Below are 16,681 nucleotides of genomic sequence, written 5' to 3'. Positions count from 1 at the left end.
TTATCTCAACACTGATAATATTCATTGGGTTATGCAATAAATCGCATAATAAGTCTCCCCTCTCAAAGCTTGTGCATTGACCGAGGTCCAGTGCATGCAGAATTTGAGTACGTGCAGCCCATTCGATGAAAATTAATTTTACTTGATTCGTATATCACTGATCACGCTGATAATTAAGAATACGCTCTAAAAATACCCTCTAAAATTGTAAATAGTGAAATCCGTAATGTACTGTAAGTGATTGTTAAAGGACTGGCCCTATTATGATAGCCTTCTTGCTATGCTGGCTCTTTATTTTTTTTACCAACTAAAATGTCCTTTTACTTTTTAGTATTCTATGAGTTTGCATAATGCGAACCGATGAGAAGATAAGGCATTTCCGTTAGCTCTCCTATAATACTCCTCATAAAAGAATATAGAATATAAAGAGAAATCACGCCAGGCTGTTTTATACAGCGGAGCGCCGGACTCTCTGGACAAGGCATTGAACATTTAAATAGATAAAGTGAAAATAAAATGTTTTATTGATCTATTCATAAGATATTGCAATATTCCTATCTGATTATGATATGAAGAGATTCATAGCAAAACAAGATAACTCCATTCTTGTCAATTTGAGATATCATTTGCTATCAGATTTGCTAAAAAAAGAGAAACATAATAAGAAATAATGATGGACTCTGAAAATCTTAACTTCAAGAATAATGTAGTGAGGTATAATTGGACAGGTTTAATTTTGCTCTATCTGATAATGGACATTATACTCTAAACTGTTTTAAAATGGTTCTTAACTCTTTTTTGTGATCATCAGATATTCAATATCTATTCAATGGAGGGGCTCTTGGATGATAAAAGTTGAAAATTTTGCGTAAGCCCAAACAATAACTCAACGACTTTATACATTCCGAATTCCATGTTAACGACTATGTTTAGGGAAAATGCGAATTTGATTGCACTGTATAACTCTTTACTAATTATCTATTGCAAAATGTTTACAAACATTGACTATAAAAACCTAAAATTTGCTAAAATTCGCTACCCATAACATGCACGGTGCGCAAACACTGTTGCTCAGTAAGATTACCCCCTTTTACAGACAATGTATTCTGTATTGCAAACAGACTATTATGATCGTCATGATTCATATATAATACTCCCAAAGAGATGATTTCCCTCTCCATCCATTTTATCCAACTGTCATTTACCACAGGAAAGACTGTCTTTCTCAGATGTCGACGCTGCAATATTAATGATTATGGACAACTCTGCGTATTGGTACATGTATAGCAAGGAAGAGAACTGTTGCTAAATTTCGCAAGATTTACCATAACCCCCACCCCGCCATTCCCTGCTCCGCTGCATGCATATTATGCATGATGCTCTCCTGCCTGTTTCTTTTTCTGCTATGCAGTGAAATAACATTTAAATTGCTATTAGTTGAGCTAGAATATGTGTGATAAAATATGAAGCTTTTGTATTTATTTTTTTGGGGGGATGAGTGTTGAGTGATAGAACATTTCAGATACACTGAATATTATAGGCATCGTTTAGGGTACAGTAATCTTCATTATATCCAAAGGAGGACAGCGATAAGAACTTGCACGAATCCAACGATGAGAGAGACTGAAATTTATACGTGATGTAAACGTGACCAAAGCTTGACAGAAACCATCTTGAGCGTGAAATGCCAAATCAATTCAGTGCTGTGCACGTTACTTTGATTAGTATTATATACATAAGCAAACAAACAGGTCGGTAAGCAAAAAGAAAAAGAAAAAGATAAGCTGGAAACCGAAAAACAAATTTAAAAAAGATGCAACTCGGACGATGCGATCATCATTGTTTTCATTATACGCCGAATTTACTATGGGGATTAAAAAAGTGAAATGACAGCTATACAAATGTGTATTGAGTTGTTGTTGTTGGCGCAGCATAATTCCAAATGGCTAAAGACTGATTGGGAACAAGAAATCAAGATGGCACTGGGTTAGAGGATTTTATGGTTGTTTAATAGTTTTCTTCAGTTGATTTTGAATTTATTTCAGGCCGTGGGGAAATTCAGATAGAGGGAAGCTGTTGAGCGTTTTAGGCCCTATAGCAAGAATGATCACACATGAAAACTATGAGATAAAGTAGATTGTGATCCGATAGGCTAGTGTCTCCATTGTGTACAATTCGATATATATAAATAGAGTTTAAACAAACTATTACTAGTATAGTACACGACATTTACAAACGTGTTGTAAATGCAAGTACACTGGGCCGAGTTGTTTTACCGTTGCGTGTGATTATTTGCCACGGAACCGTCAGCGTGTTTTGCTGCCGAGTTGGCTCTCCTACACCGTACGTATACACTGTACACAACAGGCAAAATCCAAAACTGTACCACGCACTATGAGCTAGCTAGCGCACAGCACTGTATGTACGAAACGTTCCTCATTTACATAGAAACGACCGGCGACGCGCTGTCATATCGCCTACTTCTCGGGGCTACCCATTTGTTTTCGTGCGTTCGTGTAGCTGCTTTCAGTTGTAAACGATCGTCTGGTTGGGCCGTGTCTGGCCGCCTAGCTAACTGTGTGACTGTGCTGTATGCCCTGGTACCTCTGTGGTCAGTTTTGCGACAACCTATGCGGCGAAGAGCAGCGGCTGGTTCAACTTGTGGAAAAGGATTTCAAGTCACAACCCTAAGTTCACGTATGTCTGAGACAATTCTCAATAGTCAGCCAGTGTAGCTACTATCAGTGTTCGTAAAGGAATTTCAATCCATGTCATTTAAATTTACTTGTATCAAACACAACATGTCATCAAGACCCGTTCGCTCAGCTCGGACCGTGGTATGGCTTGGGCATTCTGCTTCAAGAATCGAGCAGAAATTATTAAATGATCAAACTTACTTGAGTAGTCTCCTAAAGATCTTCATCATAAATATGATCTAGCTTTGCTTTTGTCCAGATATGATAGGGTTTTCTACACTGTTAGTACGTTACAGTGTCAAATAATTATCAATTGAAACAGACTGTTTTTATCAGCAATAATGTTAATGTTATTGACACCTGTTGACTAACGTTGTCGTTGGGTCGTAAGAACAGATCATCAGATAATTGCTAGTATTGGCAACAGTATTTTTACACTAACTTTGCTGGATGGTGTTAATTGGTTCTTTACCTATTATTATACTAGGGCTAGGCTGCAGTACTCTGGAGTTGGAGATCTAACAATGAACATTAGCCCCAAGGAAAGGCTTTCATGTACAGTGTACCGGTATATTAGAAAGCCACATGGTCTCAATGCGATGGTTGGTTCCAGTATTCAAAAAAGGAATGCATCCCTTTTATTTTACCAGTAATAAAAGTAATGGGAGGACATAGCTCCACTAGTATGGTTGGGTGTTCATAATACCGGCCACCTAACCGTTTTTCTATCAAATAGAAACGTGAAAAATCTCACAATTGCCTGAAATTTTACTCACGTGTGGAGAAAATACTCCGGATCTCACAAGCGCGCACTGAAAATGCGATCTGAGGTACGTGCTCTAGATGGCGGCTTCTAACGCGTGGGGTGTCATTTTTTCCGCACTCAGTTGCCCCGCTCATTTCAACCGACCACCCTGACAATACGTAATTAAAGGGCACTTAAATGCGTTTTTTCGACAGGACCGCTGTTTTTTTCTAGCCGTCATTTTACCCCCAATAATATTTGAATATATTTTGAATCCTTCGATATTACTTTTGAAGGACTGTTTGATGAATTTGAATTGATTTTCATTAGGAAACTTTTCATCGTAATTGAAATAAAATTAGATGAGTCGGTTTGTTTTTTCACATTTATTTCTCGTTTCTGCTTCAACTCGTACGGTCGTAGCGGGCGACAAAATAATCTATGTCATGTGAATGTGTAACTTGTTGTGCACGATCGTACAAGCGGCGGTGACAATTTTGCGGTCAAAATCATCAAATTTATTACGGAAGGATACTCTACATCTAACAACGAGTCAGCAAAGGTAGGCACTGCCGGCCTAGTTATATGTAGTTACACGATAAATCTTATTCGATTTTGCTAAATTTCGTTAATTTAGAGGGAAATACTTATTTGTTTTTCGCCTCATTTTACTCAGTAGCATAGCCCAGTGAAGAATCGAACACCGTTGCGCGTAGTCCCATGCGTACATTTTCTTTCTGTACGCGCAATGCCATTATAATGCGGGGACGGTCGTTATGGACCCGGTCGGTGGGTTGAACACCTACCATACTACCAGTACTACTACTCGCTAGTCTTCTCTCATGTACTACGCGGTGCAGAAACATACTACATTTTAAGGTGAATGCAATGAAATGAGAGGATATTTGGTGGGCTGTGGAAGGTTGGTACCCTGACGTTAGCACATTTTGATTTGCCTTCTGTATTCCTTTCCTGCCATTGGTGTGCAAACAAGTTGATAACTTTATTGTTACTTGGTATTTCCAAATGTAGAAGTAGGGCCTTCAATTTGCTGTAGATCAGATATTGAGTTTTCCAAATACTTATTGATTGTGTACAAGTGCAGATGTCAAAATACCAGGATTGATCCCAATATGTTCTGCAGTACTAGTCCTATCGACCATATAAATTACATGTATTCTTTTATGTTTATTACAATTGTAGATAAAGTGGTCAGAACGGAACAGCTCCTTCCATCAATTTAATTTGAAAGATTCATTGTTTAAACAAGGTTGCAATTTGTAAATTAACGCAGCAAAATATTGATTTAATTATTTCTCTTTGTTTTTTTTCTATATGCCATTTCTGTTGAACTCATGTTATGGCATCATACTTTTCGCTTACTTTACTTATAATATATCTCTGATTTCACCGTGGAATGTTATTTGTAATATCTTCTGTAAGTACAATTGTATTTTTTGCTGTTTGATACATTTATAATTATTCAGGCCCCTGTGGAAGACCTCTGCTTATTGGTGAATGGGCTACCTATCCTGACTTAAGATCAGAAATCAATCCAATCAGTCAGTCAATCAATCAATCAATCAATCAATCAATCAATCAATCAATCAATCAATTGTTTGGGAAAATATAAGCTGTCAGTTTCTCTTGTGACATACATGTAGGAACTCTATAACAGAACTTATTAGCATTTTGAACTGTCCTGCATTACTGCATTTTAAACTGCCCTGCACTCCCAAGTATTAACAGATGAATGGAGTGAGTAAGCCATCCAAAATTTAACTGCCGACGTTTGATTACTTGTTAGTATCCATTTTGCATGCAGTGGGGTTTTTGGCATGGGCAGTCAAATTTTGGAATGGGAACCAATATATGCAATGGCCAAGAATTATTCAAGAAAAAAAAAACAACAACAAACAGGCAGAAATTACAGTATTATTCTATACGGTATTTCTTATACAAACGTGTACATGTACATGTACTTTGTCCTGTATGTGGAGGATTCTAGTTCACGTGAAAAAAAGAAAGAAGAAAAGAAAATGGGTACATTAGAAGGCACATTAGAATGTACCTTAGGGGGCACATTCCAGTGTTATAAATAATTGTTGTGCCAATAACTAAAATGTAAAGAAGAATATCAAGATTAATGGAAAATACTGGCATGTTGCTAAAACCTGAAAATTTTGTACCCTGGTACTTACATTGCATACTGTACAACACGTAGATCGTCAGTATGTAATTCCTCCCTGATGCTCTAGAGACATACATACGCATGTACATACTGTACATTGTTGTACATGTATGACAGTTAAAAGCTAGAGCTGATTTGATCAATATTTTTAATAATTGTCTGTGTAAGCCACAATTTGATTTAGTTATTTGGTCAGCACACCATCTGAATATCCTGTGTACATCCAGATCATTAAGCCACGCTGTTATATTCACGAATACATTAGGACTACTCTGCTCCAATTATATAAATGCCAGAGACAGAGGCACAGGAGAGAAAGGGAATAATGTATCATGTCATGTTTCATTTGTATGCAAAGTGTGCACACTGTAGAGGCAGCCCCATACTGTAAGACACAGTTCGGATGAAGACTCTTAATAATGCATCAATGTGGCACTGCGGAGTGGGCAAGGATCAGAGGAGAGCTGCATCTCCTCGTGTTTGCCTGTCATTCAGTACTAAACTCATGCTTCGTCTTCTAGTCCTACATTTCAGTTTTTTTGCACAGCATGCGCACTGTAATTTGCTGCATGGGTGTCTGAACAGGACATTAAATAAACATGGCATAGATACAAGTATGTCAATTTCATATCTTACACTTTTTAGGTCTCTATGGTAACCAGGTTGCAGAAAATGAGGTTTTTTGTCCTTCACCCAAAAGTTGCAGTTATACATGACAGTACATGTGGACTTCTGGCCCGCCATAGTTGCAATGTCTTTTTATATCAGTATGCCCTATAACTGAATAAACCTCTTCTCTGCCATTTGAAGTGATATAGATCAGTTATTATCAGATACAGCTTTCAATTTGTCAGCTCCACTTTTGTGGAATGCTCCCCCCCCCCCCCCCCCCCCACAAGACATAAATATTTTAGCTCGTACATGTACCAACTTTTAGTAGCCTGGTATCTCACAAACAGGTGGCTTTTGGGCTTTATATGTTGGTCTGTAAAGTATGCATGGTCGATTAAAAAAAGCTTTCATGCCTCAAAAAATGCTTCAGCATATACAAATTGTACTCTGAAATAAAATCTTTTTGCAGTACATTGGAATTCATGCAATCATAAAGTCCTTTTTTTTCTTTGTAGAGACTCTGAACTGCATTATTATACAAACTTGTGTGAAAAAGAACTTTGCAAGTACGCAACTAGCAATATCGAAATGTATGAATACGGACAACCAACTGCATCAGACTGTACATTGTACATGTATATCATGTTATTGTGATTATGACCTCAAGTTTAATTGACTTAAACTGTCAGTGTGCCTATGTGCATTAGACTTATTTTGCATTGTTTTCCGAAAAGACAATACAATCAGTAAATTTAAAATGACCCCCCCCCCCCCCACCCAATCAAACACAGAATATGCTACTTTACATTGTGTAACAGTGCAGGAAGCTTTTGCTGCCATACCATCTACCCATAGGCCATTTTGCTGTTACTGATTAGAAAACAAAGTGTTTTCCAAATTGATTCTGCATATAATGTAACAATTCAAGACCTGAGAAGACTGTAACCAACTGCAAATGGACTGAATTGGCTATTGTTCGTAGAAATTGTTGCTTGATCATCCAGCGCATTCCCCCCCCCCCCCCCCCCCCCCCCCCCCCCGGAACAAGTGTACTGTAAACAAGGAACGTTTGCATGCATTTTAATTTTGCAAATTTTGCAAGCGTCAAGATTCGCGAGATTAACATGCACGCGAAAGTTCTTGTCAACACTACAGGTTGTATATGCATTGAATGCCAGTGGTAGTTCGCGAAAATTTCATGCCGCAAAAAAAGGCCGTCGGCTCCAATTTGCGAAAAATTAATGCCACGAATATATCATGTTTTAATTACAGTAACTTTCAAGTCAAATTCATCCCTCGAATGTCTAAATATAACCTGGTCAAGGTCACTGACCATCATTACAGTCATTGCCACCTGCAAGCCCCTGAAAAAAAGGGAAAAAAACAACAACAACCAAATTGCGATTTCCAATATTTGGTGAGGTGAGAAGATATAGAACATATGTTTAACCCCACCCCCCCCCCCCAAAAAAAAAAAATAATAATATCCAAGTGTTTAAAGAGATTAGCAGGAAGTACAGGTCAAGTTAGGAGGGACGTGTGATGACAGGCCCATCATAGGCAAGGCTTATGAGGGGAATGTGTGGTGACAGTGTGACATTTGCCACCTTGCGCCTCACTTGTGGGTCATCCACGTGATCTGTTGTAGATCGTAGCATTTGCCATCACCACAGATCACAGTCCTCTTGCATCCATCCTACACTCACCAACTGCTGAAGACTTGTCAGTCACAGACTATTGCCCTCATCATCTTCTTCAGTCCCTCATCATCTTCAATCATTCAGTATTACTATTACTCTTCCAGGACTGCATCACAGTAGCACTGGAATTGTATCACAGCACATCTTTTGTATTTTCTCTGATTTCTTGTTTATAGTTTTTCTTCCTTGGTTTTGTTTTTGTTTTGTTTTGTTTTGTAGATTTATACTATCTATTGCCCCATACTGTACATGACGTCTTGTAGCCCCTTCTGCAAACCTTTCCAATTTCTTTTAGTTGTCTGTACCAGCTTGGAGATGACATTTGCTTGTAATGCTACTCTAAGACAGCTACACCCAGTAATTTCATGCAGTTCAATTCAAAGTGTTTATATCTATCGAACAACAACAACAAAAAAGTTTACTGTGTGTGGTCTGTCCTTATCTGTCGCTCCAAAATTTGAATGCTGCATGCGTAACAGGCAGGCTTACGAATACACAAATAGGAAAGGACAAAGCAGCATGCCTCTAATGAATGAAAGGGACAGAACTTGCTCTGCGAGGGCAATGCACTCAACTCATGTGAGGTGTATCTCATGCCCGTGCACAAGTCAACCATGTGCACATTGTCATTGATAAGACAAGACTCGAAAGGTAATGACTGCAGGTTTGCTAGCAAATTTGTGATACAGGCTATATTGTAATCAACTTTGATGAGCGTTGTGAGAAGTGCCTTTTTGCTTGTTCCTTGCTGTCTGATCACAGCTGTTTGGAAGCTATACTGGGATGTAGATCATGTCATATGCCAGTGGAGGTGCCAATGTGCCAAGATTGTGTAGTCTCTCTATGTACAATAAAAGCTGGAGTGTCGAAGACGCAAGTAAAAACATGCATTGGTCCCTTTTAATAGCATTATGGAACCTACAGTACTTAGCAAGAGGTTACATCTACAAGAGCCCAACAATGGAGCAACTTGAATACAGCATAATGGACCCTGGAATTTAGATGTGCTGACCTGCAGAATAGAGATCAGTTGGCAGTAGCTGTGATACACACTTGTACAATGTACATTTTTATTTTACCGGTACTTAAAAGAATTAAAAACAAATATTTCTTGGTTTTTATTTCAGCATCTTTAAATGCCTTTGCATGTCTACTCATGAACATTATGAGGAGAAAGGTCTTCTTTATCAGGAAAATGTATGGTATGACCAACTATGACAAAGGGAGTGCTTTGATATAATATTATACTGTATACACGTAATAAAATCTATAGAGTTACACATAGTTGTAGCTCCGCCCTGTGAAACCGCCAGTTCCCTCCCGTGACTTGGAAGTAGCTTGCGCATCAACTTGACTTATTAGCTTTATAGAAGAATTCATTAAATACCAACCCAGAAAACTTCCCTCATACATGTGCAAATAAAACCAAGAGGCATGGCATTGACAAATTCTGGAGACGATCGAAGACTTATTTCCGATCGATACCGCCGTCCCCGCGCTGTTTATCTTGGTGTCAAGTGAAATCCATCTCGCCGGATTAGATTGGGATGCCTGAGAATTTTGGGTAAAACTCCCCACCACCTCTCTCCCGGGTACTCTGACCTTGAGAGATGCGGATGTCCCTCACCGCGTGTCCGTCTGTTGTACTCCACTCCAGCTCAGTGATGGTGAAGGGAGACTGAAGGAAGGAAAAGATGTACATGTATTGGATGTGAATCCAGTGATGATCCCGTGAAGCTCATTATCTCGTGAGTCATAGCTTCTCATCAAATCATATACATGTCCCATCTCCTTCCTCTCACTCCCCATACCACCTCCCCCCCCCCCCCCCCCCCCAATCCATAAAATGAAATGACAGATTTGTGAATTGGGGTGTGAAACTTTCTACTTGGTTTTGATGAAAAATCATAGCACAGATTTCTCTCATTCCAAAGCAGTGGCAGTCTACACCTTGATGAAAATGGAATTACATGTAATTAGCGCCAGTATCTGGCGCGCTCCAATATGAATCAGTTCAAAGCAAGTGTGTTTTGTGACAGTCGAGATGAATTTATCTTGATTTACCGGTAAACACACATCTTGCTAAATGGAGTTAAAGAGTTGCTGGTTTGATGGGAATAAAATGTAACCCTACCCCCCCCCCCCCCTCCATCCGCCTCCAACAAATAGAGTTAAAGGACAAGTTCACCTTCATATACATATGGAATGAGTGAATGCAGCAATATTATGAGAACACATCAGTGAAAGTTTGGAGAAAAGCGGACAATCCATTCACAAGTTATGAATTTTTAAAGTGTCTGCGCAGTCACTGCTGGATGAGAAGACTACTATTGTGTATGATGTCACATGCGTGCAACGATATAAGGAAAATATAAAGAGAATTTCACAAATTTTTATTTTTTGAAAAAAGTGCACATTTCCTCGACTTGTCGCTGACGTATGTTAAAGGTAATATTATTCCCCCTGCCTTCTGAAAGAGGCAAGTCAAGCGTTCTTTTATCATGGAGAGAAGTGAGAATATCATGAATTTTCTTTATGTTTTCTTTATATCGTTGTACACATATGACATCACAGGCTGTAGTAGTCTTCTCATCCCGAAGTGACTGTGCAGAAACTTCAAAAATTCATAAATTTAACGGGTTGTCCAATATTCCTCAAACCCTCATTGATGTGTCCAACTGATTGCTGCATTCACTCAATCCACATGTCTATGAAGGTAGACTTGTCCTTTAAAAAAATCATGAGAAACTGAATGATAGCGGTGTCACTGGAATTGCTCATTAGATAACAGGAGAGACTTTGGCTCTTAACTCTGCATACTCTTGGACATATTTATATGATAAGAAACATAATTAATTCATATGTGGTTGGTGATTAAGCTACTATTGATGCAGTGGGGATGACTCATTCTTTGTGAAATTGATTTCAGAAAAGGATATACAGTGAAGATTTGTATGTAAGGTCAGTGGACATGGTGATATCTTTCAAAATATCCTGCAATGTGATTTGAATGTGAATGCAGTCAGTACAGCAGTGCAGTTTATTAATCACTATCAAATCAATGGAAGACTGAAATGTGTGGCTGTATGTAATATGATATAGAAAAGTGTACTTCAATCTCCCAGAGTGGGTTGGTTTTCTATGCATGATACAAATATGTCTTCGGAGTATAATTATTTTGCAAATTGGGACTTGCAAGATATTTTGTTGAATTCACGACGGAGAAGAACATTGATGAAATAGAGAAGTTTCATCACTTTTTGAAAAAGAAAATTTCTGATATTCCATGTTAGTTACCGTATGAATACAACATTTATGTGTTTGGAGGCAATATTTTCCCAAGTCCCTAATTTTGCGAGTATAGGTTGACTCACAGAGATATAAACGAAGCAAAATATTCTTTGTCTATAATTGTGTCATTGACTGGGACTACCAGTCACCATGATAGGGACTTATAAAAGATAGTCATTGCTAATATGTGATTGATTATGGCTTCATGCATTTCATATTTGGTTTTCGTTATTTTTTGTTTGTCTGATTCAACACATTACGTATAGGAGGAGTTAATCCCTCAGTTCTATGGCCACGAAAGCTTTGATGCTGAAACAGAACTGTCGGCTTCCCTTTCAGCAGAGGTGTTTATGAGGACGTGGCATTTCTCCGTAAATGGAGATCAGACAGTTGTCACGTTTCTGGTTGGGAGGTCATTATGGGTAAAGCCTGTGTGATATCCTATTAAAGACTTTCCCCCTCTTTTTGTTTTTTGTTTAATCTTACGCTTTCCCCTTCCCCTCCACAACTCATAGCTGAGTCATGCCGAATTTGTGACGATGGAAAATATGGGGAGGTGGATGGAGGGAGGCTTCGGTTGCAATAATTTACCACTTGACTGATTATTTCATTAGACGGGGTCCCTCAGTTTTGATATTCCGGGACATTGGACATGTAAACAGTCGAGTGGGAATAGAGCAGGGTGGTGGTGGTGTGTGCGTGTGTGTATGTGTGGGGGGGGGGGGGGTATGTGGGTATGTGTGTGTGCGTGAGTCCAAGGGAGGGAGAGAGTTAAAGAAAGACAGGGAGAAGTGATATGTGACAGGCTTACTTAATACTCATTGAGATAGTGGATTGACATTGTAGAGATAATTTTGCACTCCACACAGTTAGTTCATGTGCGATATTTGATAAAATCTGTGATAGCAAGAGGAACCCCTTATTTGGGTTGCTGTTCTGTATCAAGCAGAACTTAATGTAAATATAATGTTCTATGTGATTGATGCATGGGCACACTTTACTGATAACTATGTTGAGAAAATGTAAACATTGCTCCACTGAATAGATCAGAACGTCAAGGTTTTAGAGTGTGATTGACGATTTACCAAGAGCTCTATATACTAGGATTCACTTCTGTCAAGCTGGTAAAAGGATGTACAGGGTGCATTAGTTTAAGGATAATATAGAGCTTTGGTACCTTTACAACGTCTCCCTGAGTTTGCCTTGTCTTAGTTTGTGTTTCAGGTTAAAGTACCTTTCACATAACTAACACAATTTGAGACTTACTCGCCCCACAATGCTCTCATGTCTTAGTAATCATGTAATAATGGCTTCGGAGGTTATCAACGCACCATTTCTTTGACATTTAAATGTTTATAAATACACAGTATCATATTTTGATGACACATTAAAATGAGTATATAATAAGCTCTAATAAATTATGCTTTTATTTCTGTGTGTGTTTTTGCCTGTATGCATTCCGTTTATGTAACACTCTAATACAATGTACCTACATTGAAAATGAGTATCTTTTTAAATATACAATGGGTTTCCTATCAGTATCCTCAAAGAATTGGACATTGATATGTTTCTCCTTTAACAATTCTTCATAAAGTATGTTTGATGAGGTGAAAGCATGACCAGTGTTTGATTTCGTTATTCTAGAAATTTCACAGCAGAGTTCATTTATCATTAAGTTTTTCTAACAACAAATGACACTAGTTATAATGTACATTTTAGGTATGCTTCATTCTCTCTTTTGCAGTATTCATTTACAGTATTCCAATGCTCCGATTGTTCTTTTTTTGTGTTATTCAGGAATGATTTTTATAGGAACACATACAGAGGGAGAGAAAGGAACATCTGAGAAAATGCAATTATTCCTGAGTGGATAGGGAGTCCGATGACTCAAAAGCAATAGAGGGGGCTGTCCGTGGATTTATGGGATTACGACCAGGATTAACTGCTCGCCATTACAAGAGCTGGCGCTGGGACAGCTTGTGCTTAGGGGACGGATGAGTGTTACTGGGTTATTAAATGCTTCTACACTCAGGGATTCATGGGGTGCATATTATGTGCATACGCACTGATTGCTGGGAGAATGCATGGTAGGCTCAATCAACAGAATAACATTGGTAGCGAGAAGACTTGTTCCATGCTTGTATGCTTCCTCTCCACATGAAAGTGCAAGTTTGGCGATGACTCGTGAGCGGCGTGCAGCCTTTAGGTACGTCAACGGCTGATTGCAGAGTAGATGATCCAATTCATTTAGCTGTAATTTGAGCCTAACCCCACTTGCATCTCTCTGGCTCTGTCATCAAACACTCTACACGCACCCCTGATGCACGTTTTGGAGCTCCTGCCTCTGAGACACCAGTACCTCTTCTTCGCCGCGCATGGTCTCCTCTGGACTTATTTCAGAAGCTCAAAGGCTTTTTTACTGACTACCTTTTCCCTGGTACATGTACTAGTATGTAGGTTGATCTTGTACAGTAGTCCATGTAGTTGCTGCCCCCAATTAAAAAACGCTTAATATTTGTAATATCTGAAGTTGTGCATTCTGTTTGTATTATGTCTGTCAACAGAGAACTGATGCCCAAACTTCTGCTGTGACTGGCAAGCCTACCATATTAAGTGAACCCTCTGCAGTGGAGTGCAGTGAACCTGGTAAGTGTTGTTGCATCGTCCTCGTCCTTGTCATTCTCCTCCTCATTCTTCTTCTTCATTCTTCTTCATTTTCTTTTTCTTCTTCTTTATCATCATCATCATCATCATCATCATCATCATCATCATCATCGTTCTCATTCATCTCTTGCTCTTTTCATCTTTGTTTTTTCTTCTTCTATTCCGTTTTTATTTTCCTTTTCCATTTTCTTTCTGTTTCTCCTTTCCTCTTATATTTCATTCTCAATTTCATTCTCGTCCAGTGAACTAAACCACTATCATGAAGTGTTGAATCTGTGATACCTTTGAGTTCTTTCTTTCAGTCTCTCAATCTGTTTTGATTGCAGCGACAGGGTTTTCATTTTGCAAATATGAGACTGGGAAGGGGGAGGGGTCTTAAAAAATTAATTAGGTCCATTGTTACTTCAAAGTAATGTCCCGAGCATAGGCTCGTGTCTGAAGCATAGGCTCATGTCCCAGGCATATTTTTGAAAGTGTAATGCTCTTTAATAGTCACAATCAAATTGGTTGTCGAGTGTTCCACTGTAGTGAGTGTTTGGTGACTGGGAGATTACAAAAATGGGGAGGCTTGCCAGTTGTGGCTACCGCAATATAAATCAGTAAAAAGATTGATATTAAACAAATACTACATGGCTCGGGTTCTTATGCAGTGCAATTGCAATCACCTGCATCTTCCTAGAGTTCAGGGTCATAATTGTAGGCAGGGTTTTGATGTGTTCAAAGTGATTACATCAACATGAATGTATGGGACTGTGTCTTAAGTCAGTCAAGACAACATTTCAATGGAGGATCTCGCCATAGAAATTTGTGTAATTCAGAATCTGTACTGAGCGGGTAAAAGGAGTCTCTTCCGTCCCTTGTTGAAGACCTCACTCCTTTGTAGTACATGTATGTAGGGGGGACTGTTTACCTGCTGCACAAAAGTGATGGTAACCGTGGCAACGGAGAGAATATCATGACAAAATTTGTCCGTGACCTGTTTACATGACGGCCTTCTCCTGATGTTGACAATGCATGTTTTCAAGATCCAAAAATAAGAATGAAAAATTTGCCCTTGTAACAAAGAGGAAGTATTAAATTGAGAACATTCGAAATCTTTGGCAAGTGCTGCATCGAGAGGGAGAAATATGTGCCGTGCAAGGTGCACTCCTGTTAGATTGTGACCGGAGGCCATGTATCACTGGACAAAATTTTGCTTCTCTTTCTCACCCTTCTGTATTTCCTGAAAGGCCTCAGGTTTCAATTATATACAGCTTCATAGGTAGTCTAAAACTGTTTAGAAATCCCTATTTTCCTCTCGAAAACCTCCCATTATTCTTCCTTCCCAAGCAGACCTCCCCCTGTTAAAATCGCTTTAAAAGGGCTCCTTTTGCCAGAAAGTAGGTTATTATTCACGGGTAAAGGAGTGAGTGTTGTATTCTTAGAGGTAGAGTCGGTTGAATGAAAGGGCAAATACTCGACTGTATTGTCTCATTCAGAAATCTGTGTACACATTGCTTTTAGCCCCCCTCTTTTCCATTAAAATAAACAATAAAGATCTGAAAAACAGTTCTCATCAATAATCCTCTAAGAGGATTTGCTCTCATCATTTCAGTTATTTAGAGAGCCTGTCAATTTCACAATGATATAAGCGGTGACAAGTATTTGAAGGGCAAAGTGTTAGCTGATTTGCAGTGAGGCTCAAGGTGGTTTTCACTAGAAGAGGATATGGTGTCCATCCTGAAAAGTCTTCGTGGCTCCTGATAGGGTGCTAAAAACCTTCATGCCCCCAACTCAATACAGTACCTGTACCATTGTATATGAAGGGCCCTATTACAGTTGATATTTTCCAAATTATGAAAAATAAACATGATTAAAAACACAAGCTGCTGTAAGTTATTCTAATTTCTAAGCTTGTTGACTCTTTGAATGCATTAGCAAGGAACATCCTTCATACAATTTTGCAGACCTTGAACTGACCACTTTTGCTTTGTAGCGTATCTCTGTGTTTCATGACTCTGTGTTTCATGATTATGAAACAATAAAGTACCAATACCACACGCTCATTGTATAGAACTATTCAGGACATGAGTCACACTCTCATTAAGAACTTTGAACTAGAATAGAATGATTGAACATTGCCTTGATTTAGCACCTGTAAAGAAAATTACATAAACCTTTTTTTGTGTATTTTTTTTTCTAAGACAGACCAAAAAAAAAAAAAAATGGGGGAGAAGAAAAAGAATCATACAATAATGAAAGATTATTCATTTGTGTCTTAATTTGATCGGATTAGGTTTCAGGGGGATTCTAGCTTGCATGAGGAATCCACATTCTCTGTACAGATTAGACACTATGAAATGCGAGCCTCTGTTGTTGATCCGTGAAGCGATTGATGCTGGCGGAATCCGTCTGTCTGTCAATTACGGTTCCTCAATTTGCTGATGAAGTATGACGTCACATCCTTTGTCACAACATGGAACCTTGTTCATGTGAGGCGAGAGATAGGGCAGATTTGTGTGCTAGCTTAGATGAAAACAAATACATTTTAGCAAAACAGGGTATTGTGAAAATACTGGCTGGAACAGACATTTACACGCTCTGCAAAATTTCCATCAAGGAGAGCACACAATGTACACTTGAATATATTTATCCATTAAACCATGTGTAATGTGAGGTACATTGTAAATGTAAAAATGAAATGACATTGAAGATTGTTGCTTGAGTGACAAGCAATCTGAGGATTTAAATTTGAAGAACCTGTCTTCTTTTTTTTTCTTTTATTCCACTTAATACCAGGTCA

The 16,681-nt window shown here is 38.6% G+C and overlaps 1 long non-coding RNA gene across 1 annotated transcript in view; it reads left to right on the top strand.

The window, feature by feature from the left end:
* Window positions 1-2,623: 2,623 nt before the first annotated feature.
* Window positions 2,624-16,681, top strand: part of LOC139720441 (uncharacterized) — a 36,662-nt gene continuing 22,604 nt past the window's right edge. The window contains exons 1-2 of the long non-coding RNA XR_011710166.1: window positions 2,624-2,697; window positions 13,800-13,881. This is a non-coding gene — a long non-coding RNA (uncharacterized lncRNA). The remainder of the gene's footprint in view (window positions 2,698-13,799; window positions 13,882-16,681) is intronic.

Source organism: Diadema antillarum, unplaced genomic scaffold, assembly GCF_040938485.1.
Source record: "Diadema antillarum isolate AM-2024a unplaced genomic scaffold, OU_Dant_1.0 scf00000128, whole genome shotgun sequence".
Classification (NCBI taxonomy): Eukaryota; Metazoa; Echinodermata; class Echinoidea; order Diadematoida; family Diadematidae; genus Diadema; species Diadema antillarum.
Note: the sequence above shows the minus strand (reverse complement) of the source record. Positions and strands in the feature narration are given on the sequence as shown.